Below are 14,737 nucleotides of genomic sequence, written 5' to 3' on the forward strand. Positions count from 1 at the left end.
ACACTACTTATGCAGCCAGACCCACTACCTAGGGATGGCACTGCCCACAATGGGCTCAACCCTCTTACTTCCTTTCTCAATTAGCAATTAAGAAAATGCCTCACAGACATGGTCACTGTCCAGTCTGACGTGGATAATTAATCGTTTGGGGCTTCCACTTCCCAGGTTTATGTGAAGTTGAGAGCTGACAGTTCATATCATAGTTTTGAACACAGAAGTCTCTGATCAGTGCATCAAGGCAGAAGGTATGATGGTGGGGGCCAATCCTTCCACAGCGGTGGGGCCAGTGTGGAAGGAAGAGGTCACATGTGCAAACAGGAAGCCCAGGACCAGGTCAGAGGGCAGGCTCACTCTCCCAACAACTAAAGACCTCAGTGTCTCATGAGAGCCATGCTAATTCCTTCTGCGGACAGCTCCTCTGTGAAGCTAGGGGCCTGTTATAAGCCTTGCCTCTTAAAGGCCTGCCCTCACTGCCACACTTGAGACCAAACTTTTAACAGATTTTTGTCAGACATGCTTGAACCACAGGTGACGGTGAGGTGGCCTCCCACCCTGGAAAGCTTTAAAACATGCTTCAAGGCCTAGAAGTGTGCTTCTCCTCCTGGAAACAGCCAGAACGTAAGGACCAAGATCCAGTTCAATCTCTATGGGGAAATGGGGGGTGTGTGTGTCTCCTCTTCTGTGGGGACCCACTGTCTAATGGGCACACATCGGGTTCCTTCCGGGACAAGGGGAAGAGAATTGGCAAGAACCGAATCTATTAAAGGTCTGCTGTGTGCTAACCATGGCAACTCTTCACACAGCTCCTCCAGGAAACCATGTCAGGTACAGACTTTCTTCTTGTTTTATGAGTGGAGAAACTGAGGCACAAAGAAAATCAGTGACTCTCCCAAGTAACACTTTTGGAGGAGGTGTGTTTGTCAACTGAAACATGTGAGTGGTAAACGCAGGGGAGGGAGGACAGGCGTTGTGCGGTTAACTGGACACCCCTTAAAACCTCATGTCAAAGGCTTCTTGTGACCCACACCTGGTTCACATGCTCAAATTAGTGGACTTTCCATAAACAGACCTAGAGTGCCAACTTGAAAAGCAGACTCATTTCTCAGGATTGCCTTTTATCTGTATTTTTCAAATCTAGGCCTAGTGGCCCAGGGCCTGTAATCCCAGCACTTGGAAGGCCAAGACAGGAAGATTGGGAGTTCCGGGCCAGCCTGGGATGCACAGCATGACCTGAGAAAACAGAACAAGGCTAAACTCAGCACAGTGAAGCAAAAGGCCTCTGCCACTAGATAGAAAAAAATCCCACGGTGGCTGCTGTTTCCTGGCTGGCTGCAGTGGGTCACTGAAAAGGCCCTGCCTAGCCATCATAAGGGCAAGGTAGAAGGCAGAGAGGGTGAACAGACCAAGCCAAACCAGTCCCCGTCCTAGAAAGCCAAGAGCCATCTGCCATCCAGCAACCGGCCTGGGTAAGTCCTTCCCTTTCCCGGCAGAGCCTCAGTTGCCCTGACTGGAAAGCAGAAGGGCTAATGAGGGAGCAGCTCTCTGTGGTCTCTTCCTGTTTCCAAGCAGTCTGCTTTGTGTCAGGGAAGTGCTCACCCCCCCCCCAACTCCAGGCTGCACAAGCTGCCTTGCATCTTGTTTTTCCACAGTCGAGTACTTTGATGTGACAGCGTCTGCATTTATCTTCCTCCGTGTGTTCTTGAAGTTGTGCATTTGTTTAATTATCTCTGTCTTTGATCAAAGTCTCTAGAAGTCTCTAGTCTTCCTCAGACCCAAATCTACTGATAGAACTAATGCATGTAGGAAGAGGATGGCTGCCCTCCCCAAACCCACCCCTTCCCAAAACCTCAACCGCCCACTGGCTGCTGGGGCATAGAAATCCCGCACACGTTGGCTGCTCTTGGCTGGCTACCTTTTGGCTCTCCTCCAGAGGGTGTTCCTGAGTCTTAGCTGGGGGAGATGGAGCGTGAAGAAGCTGAAAGATCTAACAGAGAGGAACAGCCGGAAGTTCACAGGGAAGATGGCTGATCCCTGCCAGTGGGGTGAATAAGTCAGACATCTGGTTGCTGTTTTGTTTCCTGCTGAAATTTAGGGCAAAGGGGCCCCTAGAAGTTTGGGTCTAGGAGGGTGGAGAAGAAAGGGAGCAGGGGGAGGGGGAGATCTGAAGCCAGAATACTGCAGTGGTAGCATGTGTGTGTGTGTGTGTGTGTGTGTGTGTGTGTGTGTGTGTGTATGTGTGTGTGTGTATGTGTGTGTGTGTGTGTGTGTGTGTGTGCGCGCACTCTTGCTCACCCGGATGCACGAGCATGCAGAGCCCACTGTTCTGTATGCTTTGGGTTGGAAGTTCCTACTAAAAGTTGGGAAGGAGGTTTGGCACAGCATTCAAAGCCCTCAGCTTCCGGGAGCGGGCTGTATCTGAGAGGCTCTTGCATGTTTGCCCTTGGCCCACGTCCATGCTTCCAGGAGGAGCCCATGGCTTCAGTCCAAAGTCCTGCCAGATAACAGAAGCTGGAGTGAACCCAGAATTCTTTATCCATGGGGCAAATTGGAGTGAAGGACAAGAAACCTAAGTGCTGTGCATGCTCAGATCACTAGGCCTTTGTGTCTTCCAGCACCATGTGTTCTGCAGTTTCATGATGGAAAATGGCCCATCTCTGCTTTGTACCATCTAACATGGTCAAGGATATTAATCCTCATCACACATGGTTTGAATAGAGGTGTAAGCCAGCCTCCACCTCAGAGCCAAGTCAGACCCAATCCAGGTGCACATTTGTTCTGACACCCCTCGTCCCAAGGACCTGTGAAGAAAGCTAAATCATGTGACAACTGTGGCTTTGCATTTTAAGGTGTTTCTAGGCCAGGTAGGATGGTGTCAATTGCCAAACCGTGGGGCCTCCTGAAGCATCTGCTGGTGATTGCTGCTTCAGGGCATACTGTATCATCAGCCAGCCAGATTGTAGACCATTACCTCCAAATGAGCTTTAGTTAATAACTCTTAATTTAGCTGAATAATCATTAAACTGATACCTACACAATTTGTTCAGCTTTCCCTATTTTATTTATTTATTTTTTAATAATATCTGGGGATATGGTTCTTATTTTATGTTTAAAACATCAAGCATAAGTGATGTGTTGATCTCCCTTCCTTCCCTTCTTCCGGGCACAGTCTGACCAGTATTTGTTGGAAATTACAGCTGGTGCTGGGGTGTGGCAATAAACCAAGCAAACGGGAACTTTGACTCTATGGTGCTGGTCACTGACTATACCTAAGAAAACACATTTGAAACTAAGGTGCTGTCCCTTCGTAAGTGGCTAGGGAAGACATGACAGCACTCACCTAATTGGAAAAAAAATAGTTGGCAGGAGGACCTCTGCCCCTGATGGGGAGGGAATCAGAGACCAAGGAACAATGGTGATGGCAAAGACCCAATGTCAGGCAGGACAGTGATGGGTATCAGAATCTGGACTAGAAAACAGTGTGGTCTGAGCTCCTGGGAGGCTGGGGCTGGGGCAGGATGCTGGTTGGCAAGTGCCTTTAGCCATCTGCATGTTTACCAGCAGCCTCAGTGTTCCTATCTGTATGGGGAAAAAAATGGCACCAGCTTCCTTGGATATTCAGAGAATTCTCAAAGTCTGGCCCAGTAAAATAAAACCCAAGCCAAGATGTACAAGTGTGCCCTCATACCAGATGTGCTTCATCTGGGGAACGAGTGGTCTCTGCCCATGGCAGATGGGCCGTTTTGTACCACTGAAGTACAACGTATGTAGTCCATGCAAGGATCTGCAGGGTGATGGCCAAGAGACTTTCTTACTCATCAGCCCATGCCTAGCTTCTAAGAGAAGGCTGCCCCTTCTGTACAAAAGCAACAGTTTGCCTCTTCACTCCCACATCCAGACTCTCAATTCTCCTGTGCACCTTATCCTTGCACAAGGTCTGTTAAGCATTTTTAAAGCAAAATAAATGATTCACTGTATTTAGTTTGTTTGTTTTGTGAGTCTGGTAAATATGTGCTTCTGTTCAGAATGTTTCCATTAAAAAGAATTCAGGAACCTGGTGGTGGGGGCTCACACCTTTAATCCCAGCACTCGAGAGGCAGAGGCAGGTGAATCTCTGAGTTCGAAGCTAGCCTGGTCAACAGAGAGAGCTCCAGGACAGCCATATCTACACAAAGAACCCCTATTTCAAAACACAAAAATTAATAATAACAATATTAACAATAATAATTCGGGTATATAAAACAATTAAGATATAAACAAAAGGCCCATTCCTCTGGGCAGATCAAGTCTATGAAATACCAGTATTAAATACGTACACTGCCCAGCTGGGAGGTGGTGGTGCGCATCTTTAATCCCAGCACTTAGGAGGCAGAGGCAGGTGGATCTCTAAATTCAAGGCCCACAGAGTCTACAGAGTGCTTTCCAAGATAGTCAGGGCTCCACAGAGAAACCCTGTCTCAATAACAACAAACCAACCAACCAAACAAAAAACATATCCACTATACTAAACACTTTTCTTTAAAGAGAATTTTTTAATATTCATTTATTTAGTGTGTGTATACATACAGTAGTAAGAAACTAGGAGTTAGACAGGTTCCTTGTTAGGCAGACACATAGGGAGAGGAGCCAGGTAATAAAGGTGACGAATTTCCAAGATGGCTGCTTCTTCCTCACTCATCCGACAAGAGAGACAAGAGCTGGCCAGCTGCTGAGGGGCTGGCTCAGCAGTTCAAGGACAGGGTACACAACCATTCTGGGCTAACTTTCTTCAAGCTGATCAACCCTCCATCAGGGGAGAAAAACTCTTTAAAACCCCAGGCCTGGAAAAAAGACTGAGTTTTTGGCTTTGTCTCTGCACCTGCTTTGCAAAGGGTCTTCTTGTTCTCTGTGTGTCTGCTGCATGTGTGAGCTTCCTCACCCCCAGTGAATGCCTTTCTTTAACTGCTGATCCTGTCTGTCATGCATGAGATTTAAGATTTCTTTGCTGCTACCTGTTGCCCTTCAGTTTTTCCTACCTTTTAATCCTTTAACTGGTAGAGAAAATGGCCCTGATCAAGACCCGTAGACGTATTATTGCGGGGTGGAGAGTCTCCTGGACTTCTTTTAAAGATGGTGTCACTAGCATGTGCCATGGCACACATGTGGAGATCAGAGGGAAACCCGAAGGAATTGACTCCCTCATGCTACCTAGCAGGTACCAGGGGTTGATCTTAGGTCATCAGGTTTGGTGGCAAGTGCCCTTACTTGCTGAGCCATCTCTCTGGCCCCTAAGTGTTTTTCTTACTCGTGCCATTAGCCACAAAGCCTACCTTTCCACTACCCCAATTTTACAGGAGGAGTGGGCTCAATAAGACCAGGAACCATGCTCAAAGGACCATCAAGAAGCTCAGACCTTCCTGATACCAAAGTGAGGGCTCTTAAACCAGCTGCCCTGGGAGCTTTGCATGTGAGTGTTGCATTAGGGGGTTGTGGCTGATTGCAATGACACAGATGTAAGCATTCTACACAAGCGTGTGGCTCCCTACTCATCTCCTCACCCAACACCCCTCTCCTGCTCCCAGTTGCACATTTGCACCCCTCTTCCCACACTTGAAGCCTGTCTTCCCTTCTTTTGTTACCTCGGCGATGCCGAGCTGTCTTCTTTGGAGCCGACAGAAAGAAACTGTCTTCATGTACGTGCTGGCCTCAAAATTGAGATTCCTCTGCCTCTACCTCTGCTAGCTACATGAAAATGGAAAAGCAGTTCCTTCAGAAAACCAAGAAAGCATCCCCAGGGACTCCCTTTTGTTTTGTGTCTTTTTGGTGGCAGTAGCATTTTGAAATGTATTAGCTTCCTAAAAAGAAAGACAGGCAGGTGGATTTTGAAGTTTCTATACCTCTGAGATGTAGCCACAGTCAGGAGTACACCTCAGAAGAATGTGTTAGGCTGTCTAAGGCCCCAAAAAGAAACAACCTCTTTCAGGATGGAGGGAGCTTTGCTCCTGTTTCAGCAGAGATAAGACGGTCAACCCCAGAAGAGCTGTGACTTCTCTGAGCTCCAAAGACCATATTGTAATCTTGTCAGGAGGGCTAAATGCAGTGACAGCCCTTAAGAAAAAGTACTCCCTGAATATAAACTCCGGTTATTATTTATCAGTCTCATTAGGATGTCAAACGGAATAAATCCGTAAGGTGGCTGGGGTAAATGGCCCAAGGTGAAAACTATAAAGGGGGACATGATGGCCTGAGGGGCCAGACAACCCCCAGAGAAAGAGGAGATAGCATGGGCCCATAAAGGATTAAGGACTCTGTCCAATGGGAGGGGACTGCACCTCCAAACTGCTTTGCAAAATCAGCACAGGCATCATAAAATGGAACATGTGTACCCCAGCCCAGGGCTCACCCTGAACTACTAATGAAGCTAATGTTTCCAAAGATTCCTCAGCTATCTATCTGAGTCTTCTTAAATATATATATATATATATATATATATATATATATATATATATATTTGCTCTAGTCCATTATTGGGGAGATCTGCCTTTCAAATTTATTTTAAAGGTTTATTTATTTTTGTTGTACGTTTATGAGTGTTTTGCCTGCGTATGTTAAGTGCACTGTATGTATGGTGCCCACAGAGGCCAGAACAGGGCATCGGGTCCCTGGGACTATAGTTATAGATGGTTGTGTGCTGCCATGTGGGTGCTGGGAACCGACCCTGGGTCCTCTGAAAGAGCAAGTGTTCTTAGCTGCTGAGCCACCTCCATAGCCACTCTTTCTTATTTTTTAAAGCTCTTTGTACATTACCTATTTTAGCTCTGCATTGTGTTTTCCAGGCACGTTTGTGAATCTGAACTTTACCTCATTTGGGGGACAATTGAGACAGTCTTCGTGTAGCTTAGGATGGTCTAGAACTTATGCTGTATAGCATAAGCTCACCTTGAGCTCTCAGCAATGCTCCTGCCTCTGCTTCCCAAGTGCTGGGCTTACAGATGTGAGCAACTGCATCAAGTAATTTATCTTAATTTCGTGAAGTTCTTTACATTTCAAAAATTAATATACCCAAATCTGCATGTGTTATATATACACAGGTGTTGCGTGGGTATAATGTATGTGTGTGCATTGAATGATGTGTGTGTGTGATAAGTACTCATCATGACAGAGAGTTTTCTGAAATTTTCTTCTAGGTTTTGCTACCATCGTTTTCACTCCTCTGTTCTTTCTCTGAGAGACCAACGTTTGGTGTGTGAGTGTGTGTTCTTATGGGGGGTGTTGTGCTTCCTGTCAGGAATGGGACTGACTGCCTGTGTGGGATACCTGATGGGAGCACCACTCATTTCCTGGTCACTTCCTTGTCCCATTGTCTCCTGGGCAGAGGTGTGTGGGTGTCCCAGTACTCCTCCTTAGGAAAGAGCAGAGCAAGCGGCAGGACTGCTTCATGACCCAGTCATCAGCCATGCTGTGAGCAGAGCCTTTTCTTTAGACAAACTCTGAGCCTCACCTCAAAGCCTATGAAATCACATAAGTTTGATGGGAAGGGAAGGGAAGGGAAGGGGAGGGGAGGGGAGGGGAGGGGAGGGGAGGGGAGGGGAGGGGAAGGGAGGGGAGGGGAGGGGAGGGGAGGGAAGGGAAGGGAAGGGAAGGGAAGGGAAGGAGGGAAGGGAAGAAGGGGCCTTTCATGTTAAAGTGGGTGTTCTCCTGCCTCCCAGACCCTGGTTGTCTGAGAGCAGAGAGGGTAGGGGAAGAAATTCACATTCCCTCCCACTTACCATCAAAGCATTGACCTCAGGCCCCTGAGAAGCTGCTCTCCATCTCCTCTCCTGCCTGCCCTTGAACTCTGTCTGCCTCCTTCCTGGGAACTGCAGTCTTTGAGTGGGTGTAGAAATATAAGCTAGCAATAGGTAGGTAGGAAATGACATCCCTCAGAGTACCTCAAAAACAAGCAAGCAAACCCCAAAACAATCCCTCACCACCAAATACCAAAAGCCACCGGCCTGCTAAGGCTCTGAAACAGCCTCACTTTACAGGTGTCCTGGAACAGTCCGAGTGCCGGCCACTAAGGTTTGCTGAGAATTCTTTCAAGGGAGTAGGGACACCCTTGGCATGGGTAGCATATGATGACAACAATTTTTCCCTTAGTCCTGTCTTCTGTTTGATAGAAATTCTTTCCAAATTCAGTGGATAGGCACTTTCAACGCATTTTCATTCTTGAGCCCTTTCTGCACCTTCAGGAATGTTGGCAAGCCGTTGCCCCGAGAGAGGCATCTTGTGGATCGCTCATATTGCAAACTGCGGGTTCCTAGAAGCACTCGCATTTCAGCCAGAGCTGGTGGGGAGCACAGAGACGGCTCCTGCTGAGCTGGGAAAGTGTTCTATTTATCTTTACATTTCACACTTCACGATTTAGAATTTGACAGTTCACAAGACCCATATTTATATCAGTAGAGTAAATACTGAGAATATGTGCTGAGACCCTTTTACCAACACTAGTCACCACCATGAGCACAGCAACAGGAGGACAGAGTGCAGCCCACTGCTCTGGAAGACTCTCACACTCAGTGTCTGGCCCAGGAGGCTTAGTGCCACCCCCTTCATCCTCCTGCCCCTCTGGTCCCAGGTACCTGTTCCCTCACTCCTCTCCCCGAAGTAGGGGCCATTCATGGAGCATCCCTCCAGCCCTAGACCAGCCCAGCCTGTCTCCTTCCCTAGAATGGCTCAGAGGCAGGAGTGAGTGTCTCTTTTTCCCAGGTTGCTGCAGCCATCATCTTGCCTTGGGACATTTCATTCAGTTCAGAGTACTACAAAAATCAGCATTTAGCTAATGTATATCATAATTGTTGAGGATGTAAAAGACCCCATTGTTTCCCCCAATCCTCTATTGAGGAACATAGCTTCCTGCCGTCCCATAACTTCCAGGAGGAGTTAGGATCCCCAAGAGCTTTACAAAGAACGGCTCCTTACACCAGCCATGCTCAGGGTGGGGCTGAGGGAAATGTGACAGGACAGAGTGTTCTTCAGCTTCAAAATCTTAGAGCCTTCATTAAGGTCTGCAAGCTTGGACTCAGGGTGTTTCCACGACGATCCTCTACATTCTTCGTCTTAGAATGTCCCTGGAACAATTGCTAAGACAAGGATACTTGGCTGGCAGGGCAGTCACACCAGGATGGCTGAACACAGAGTCCACTGGGGAGCTGGGAGCACCTGTACGCAAAGAGCAAAAGGCTGAAGCTTCCAGAGAGGAGGACGTCACTGAAGGGACATCAGCGTGTGTGTGTGTGTGTGTGTGTGTGTGTGTGTGTGTGTATTTATGACCTCGTTTAGTTTTTAAAAAGATTTTTGCATTACATTTTATGAGTATTTGTGTTCTGCCTGTGTGTGTGCGTGCATGTGTGTGTGCGTGTGTGTGTGTGTGTGTGTGTGTGTGTGTGTGTGCAGTACTTGTGTGCCTGATAGTGGCGGGGAGTATCCCATGCTCTGCAGTTGCAGGTGGTTGTGAGTGGGTCCTGGGAATCAAACCTGGGTCCTTCGCAAGAGCAACAAGTGCTCTTACCTGCCCAGCCATCTCTCCAGCCTCACTAGTGTGACTTTTATTGTAAGAATGTGTTGGTCTGGGGCTGGGATGTGGAGAGCTTGCCTTGCATACAGGGTCCTAGGTTTTGATCCAGGAAGCGGGTAACTTGATGAGTGATGCAGGCCTCTAATCCCAGCACCCAGGAGGGGAGGGCAGGAGGATCAGGAGTTCAAGGTCGTAGTTTATCTGAGATCCTGTCTCAAAAAAGAAAAAAAAAAAAATCACCCTCAAGCTAAAAATTGAAACAATAGAGAAACAAAATCAAGTAGGCCCATGACAGAAAATGACATATATGCACATATCAGCTCAAATCAGGTATTTATGTAGAGGGGGGAGGCAAACACTTCCCCAAGACAGTAACATTTAACAAGACACTCAAAATGATAAACAGTTCTGAATCCCCCTTTCTTGTCTTTAAAAGATGTCTTTAATAGTTTGGCTATTTCTCGGGTAAAAGCTCACTCAAGGCAACAGAATGGATGAAAACCTTCAAAACCAGATGAAAGCCGAGTGTGTGGGGGAGAGCCTCCATTTATTGACACTGCACTTCAGGTCTTCGCTTATTGTTTTTTGGACGTTAATGACATTACTGAGGGCTGCATCTGATAGACCCTCTAAGTCTGTCCAAATCAGGATTCTTGAATTTGTTTTTAAGAGAGCAAGTGTGTGTGTGTTCTGGTTTTTGTTTGTTTGTTCTTATATTTTTTTTTTTTTATGGTTGTTCTTTTTGCTTTTGTTTTTGGCAATGACCAAAACAACAAAACCCCTCACTGTGTGTTTTCTCCGCTTGAGTGTGAGACCTGTGAGATAAGCAGCTTCGAGTGAAAAGCTTGAGCAAAGGGGGATGTCAGGATGGCGCCCTGGGCCTTGTTAGCGTTCTGAGAGGCAAGTGTGGAAGAAGTTAGCTGGGAAGGGCTTGGCCTTTGTCCTTCTGTTCAGGCGTCTTCTCCAGCTGCGTGCTGCGCTTTGGTGACCTACCCCCACCCCCCACACACGCAGCTCACAAGGGAGCAGGCAAGCGTAGTAGGCGGCCCTCATGAGGAGTTTGGGGACACAGATCACAAAGGCGGCCGTTGAGCCGGGTGGGCCTGTGCAGCTGGAAGACTTGGAACGGCTGTGGCTTCCACAGTCAGGCTGACTGTGGGAGGGGGAAGCAGAGGGGTCCGTCCTTACCGTCTGAGTGTATGTTTGTTGAGAACCGATTGCTGAGTCCTACAGATGTGCTTCTGTCGCTGGTCCAGAGCGGCCAGGGAGGAGCCAGCGAGGAGCACACAGGGTAGCTAGCTGTGTCTGTGTGGCAGCCGCCTCATCACTTTTCAGAGGTGCCCCTGGAGCTCAGTCAGGGATCCACCGACGTGGCTTCTCTTAGATGCATGCATGATGCTCAGCATCCCTCTTCCTTTGGGGGAGACTTCTTTATTCTATGTGTCCTTGGAGGAGAAAATTCCTGTGACCAGTTTAGATGAGGGACGCTGGCACCCAGCTGCGTCACAAGAGCACTCTCCGGCTCCGGCAAGGATCATCGGCTGCTCACAGCCATGAGAGATGAACCCAGAGCTCCGAGGCAGTAGTGGTGGCGGTGGCGGTGTGCACATTCCAGGAGAACTGTCAGCACCATCATAGCATCCTCAGATGTTTCTTTATTAACAGCAGGGAGTAAAAGACTATATATCACCAGGCATGGTGGTACATGCCTATGTTCCTGGCACTTGGGAGGTAGATGCAGCAGAATAAGAAATTCAAGGTCATTTTGTGCTATACAGCCAGTTTGAGCTCCATGAGACCCTGCCTCTTACACACCCACACGTACACACACATGCTCACACACTCACACACACACACACACTGTAAACACTCACATACACACTCATACCTACACACTTACACTCATACAAACATACACTCACACACACTCTCTCTCATTCACACACACACACACACACACACACACACACACACACACACACGAGACAGGACGATTTAATGGAAATGGCAGTACTTCCAAGGAACATCATGTCAGGATGGCAGTCGTAAGAAAACAAATAAAAGGTGTCATGGGAAGGGAACTTTTACGTGCTCCTGCCGGAAATGTAAACTCTGGAATTCACAATGGAGGCTCCTCCAAACCCTACAAGAAGACGAGCCATAAGACAGCTTCGAGACTCGTGGGTGTTTATCCAAGGTGGCATCCCAGAGACACTTGCACTCCGGTGCGCTGCCTGGTACTCCACTGCAGCCGTGTGCCAGCCTGGGTACCCACCAGTGGGGCAATAGATAAAGAAAACGTGGCTTATAAAGAGTAATGGGATTTTGTTCCACCACAAAGAAAAACAAAGATGCTGCGGGCAGGCAAGTGGGTGTAATTGGAGATAAGCACATTAACTTAAGCCAGTCTTAGGGATACAGGGCCTGTCTGCCTATCGCTTGTGCTTCCTAGATTTACGTAGCCGTGTAAAGCCAGGCATGGATGTGGCAGGAAAGCAGAAGCAAAACTGGGAGCAAAGTGAGGCAGTTGGGGAGGGGAGGAAAGGACAGGATGAGAATGGGAGAAGCTCTTTACCCACAAGTGTGGAAGTGACTTTATGCAACCAGAAAATACTCAGTATTTCTTTTAGGGTTTTTCAAATAAATATTTTAGAGACACGCATTCTGCTTCGATTGAAGCCAATATTATTAGTGTATGGTCACAAGGATAATAAAACCTGCTGCCCGGACGACTTTAAACCTAAAAAAAAAAGTTTACAGTTTGAAACATCAAATGAAAGAAGTCTCTCACATACACACTACAAAAGGCAGACAAACCAATCACACATGTACACACACACACACACACACACACACAAACCAAGCAGTAATGAATAGTGGATATGATGAACATCAGATAATGCTCTATCAAATAGCTGCAGAGGTTCTGCTCCTTCGGTAACAGGAGACACTAAAAGAGCTGGCAAGAGAGACAGAGTGTTAAGAAGCAAGGGCTTGGGAGCTGCCTCACTGCATGAAGTTCTTGCCATAAGTATTAGGGTCTGGATGCCCAGTGCCACACGAGAACCACAGGAGCCAGCTAGTGTTAGGCAGGTGGAGCCAAGGCCTCCCCAGGGCAAGCTGGCTGGCTAGATCAGGCAAACAGCAAGAGGCTGTGCACCAGGATGTACACCAGGCTGGCCTCCGACCTCATGTCTTAGGCTCCTGAGTGATCATGCCACATGCCACCACATGTAGCTTGTTTGTGCTTTGAGACAGTGTCTCACTATGTAGCCAAGGCTAGCCTTTCATCTGTGCTCCTCCTGGATTGCAGAAGTGTGCTACCATATATGGCTTTTGAGAGGGTAAAGTTCTGCTTGAGGGAAGAGGGAGCTTTTGCTCTTTACACTCTATTTTTCATCCTTTTATGTGTGTTCGGACCTCTTCAGGGAGTGAGCTCTCATTTTCCGTGTTCATGGAAAGTGGGTCTGAGGCAATAGTGTGGGCAAAGCTGACCCAGAGCCAGTGGACAGTGCTGCCCCTTGGTCAGTTAGCCAAGTATAGGCAGAGGTCTACGTGACACATTCAGAATTCACACCTGGGTGGGGTTCTTTTGTCTGAAACAGCATCCCTGCCCTGAGATGAGATTTTCATGTCAGGAAAGTCAATAGGAAGAGAGGAGGGGAGAGAAAAGGGTGCAGAGAAACAGAAAGACAGGGGTCCCTAAAAGACACAGGGACAGCTGGGGTCCCTCTCCCCTGCCTGCTTCCTCTCCTCCAGCCTGGGCCAAATGAGCTATTTCTGCCTCTGCTTACTAGAAGCATCCTGAAGCAGGCAGCAATCTGGATCCCAGATGTTTGGGCTCCAGGATGAAGCATGGCCTCTCTGGGCTTACTCTGATGGAGGATGCCTTCCTTGGATGGGGCCACAGGGAAACAACGGCAAGCATTTACCACTCTTTCCCCTTACTCAGCCCCAGCCCTCTTCAGCACCAAACCCTCATCTGTGCCTCCCAGAATGGCCCCTGTTTAGGGTTCTGCCATCCCTCACTCTGGCTCCAGCCCTCTCCCCAAAGCTCCTCCTTGCTCTATCTTCCGTGACCTCAAACATACCAAACTTTGACCCCAGCCCAGGGGCCTTCACCTCAGCTTTTCCCACTTCCTGGACAGCTCCTCATTTTGAGACCTCTCCTTTCTCATGTGTCAACCCAGTCATGCGTCACTTTAATTTCTCTGCCTTGACCTTGACTCTCCCATCTAAAGTCCAGCATCATTTTGTTCTTTTCTGTAATTATACATCTGATGTTGCTTTCTTTCTCTAGCCTGCAAATGCCTTGGGCAGGGTCCAGTTTTTGTGGCCCTGTCCTTGGGCTTGGACATTGGATTGCCCAGGAAAGAGGCATAGGCAACTGCCAGCCACCGGCTCATGGAAAGGCTCCTGGACACGGCAGCAGGATGCTGATTTTAGCAATAGAGCATCTCCTAGGGTGCCTGCCGAGGAGATGCTGCAGAGCAGGATGGCCTCATTTTGACTTCAACATAGCAAAGGAAGCAGAGACAGCGGGTGTCCTGGAAGCCTCCACGGTCTGAAGAACAGGTGGACGGCACAGCCTGGACACTGTGTCTTGTCATAGCCTTGCAAGCCTCATGTACTCTATGGGCCACTGCCACAGAAGGTTAGCTATGACGTTCAAGGTGGGATTAGAACAGGGGCTGCGGTTGGGGGTTGTTTGGCAGAGAAGGGCATTGTCCAGTTATAGTTAACTACCAGCATTCGATCTCTATAATGAATTGCTGGCAGGAACTGAGCTATGTCCTGTGTGGGTTCTAAACCATCACTGCTAGTGCTCACTTAATGGCAATCAGCTCTGAAGGCTCACTGGCATGACGGGGGCCATCATCTGGTTTCTACCTTCTTTTCTGGATCCCTATAGGCTCACTTCCCAACTTCCTCCATGCCTAGTGTCTCAAAGCCACCCCCAGCCTCCCACAGTGCCCTCCCTGGTCCTCTCCTGGCTGGGGGACTTGGCAGCATGGCACCCTTGAGGCCTGTCCTTGCCACTCACATTCTTACAGAAGCACGAGTCTCTCTTCCTTAGCCATGCCATCTCGTCCAGCTTGAGATCTCAGGGCCGTGCACATTTGTCCAGCCTCTGCTCTCTGGCTGAGGGACTGTGGTCAGAGGCTTCAGTGCTGGATATCTTCCCTCCTCACTAACTCCCACTCA

General features: G+C 48.3%; 1 long non-coding RNA gene across 1 annotated transcript; it reads right to left on the reverse strand.

The window, feature by feature from the left end:
• Positions 1-9,609: 9,609 nt before the first annotated feature.
• Positions 9,610-14,710, reverse strand: LOC132652798 (uncharacterized). Its single transcript, XR_009590356.1, has 3 exons — positions 14,577-14,710; positions 10,721-11,185; positions 9,610-9,741 (listed from the first exon to the last, which is right to left on the reverse strand). It is a non-coding gene; the product is annotated as an uncharacterized LOC132652798 (long non-coding RNA).
• Positions 14,711-14,737: the final 27 nt, after the last annotated feature.

Source organism: Meriones unguiculatus, chromosome 3 (genome assembly GCF_030254825.1).
Source record: "Meriones unguiculatus strain TT.TT164.6M chromosome 3, Bangor_MerUng_6.1, whole genome shotgun sequence".
Lineage (NCBI taxonomy): Eukaryota > Metazoa > Chordata > Mammalia > Rodentia > Muridae > Meriones > Meriones unguiculatus.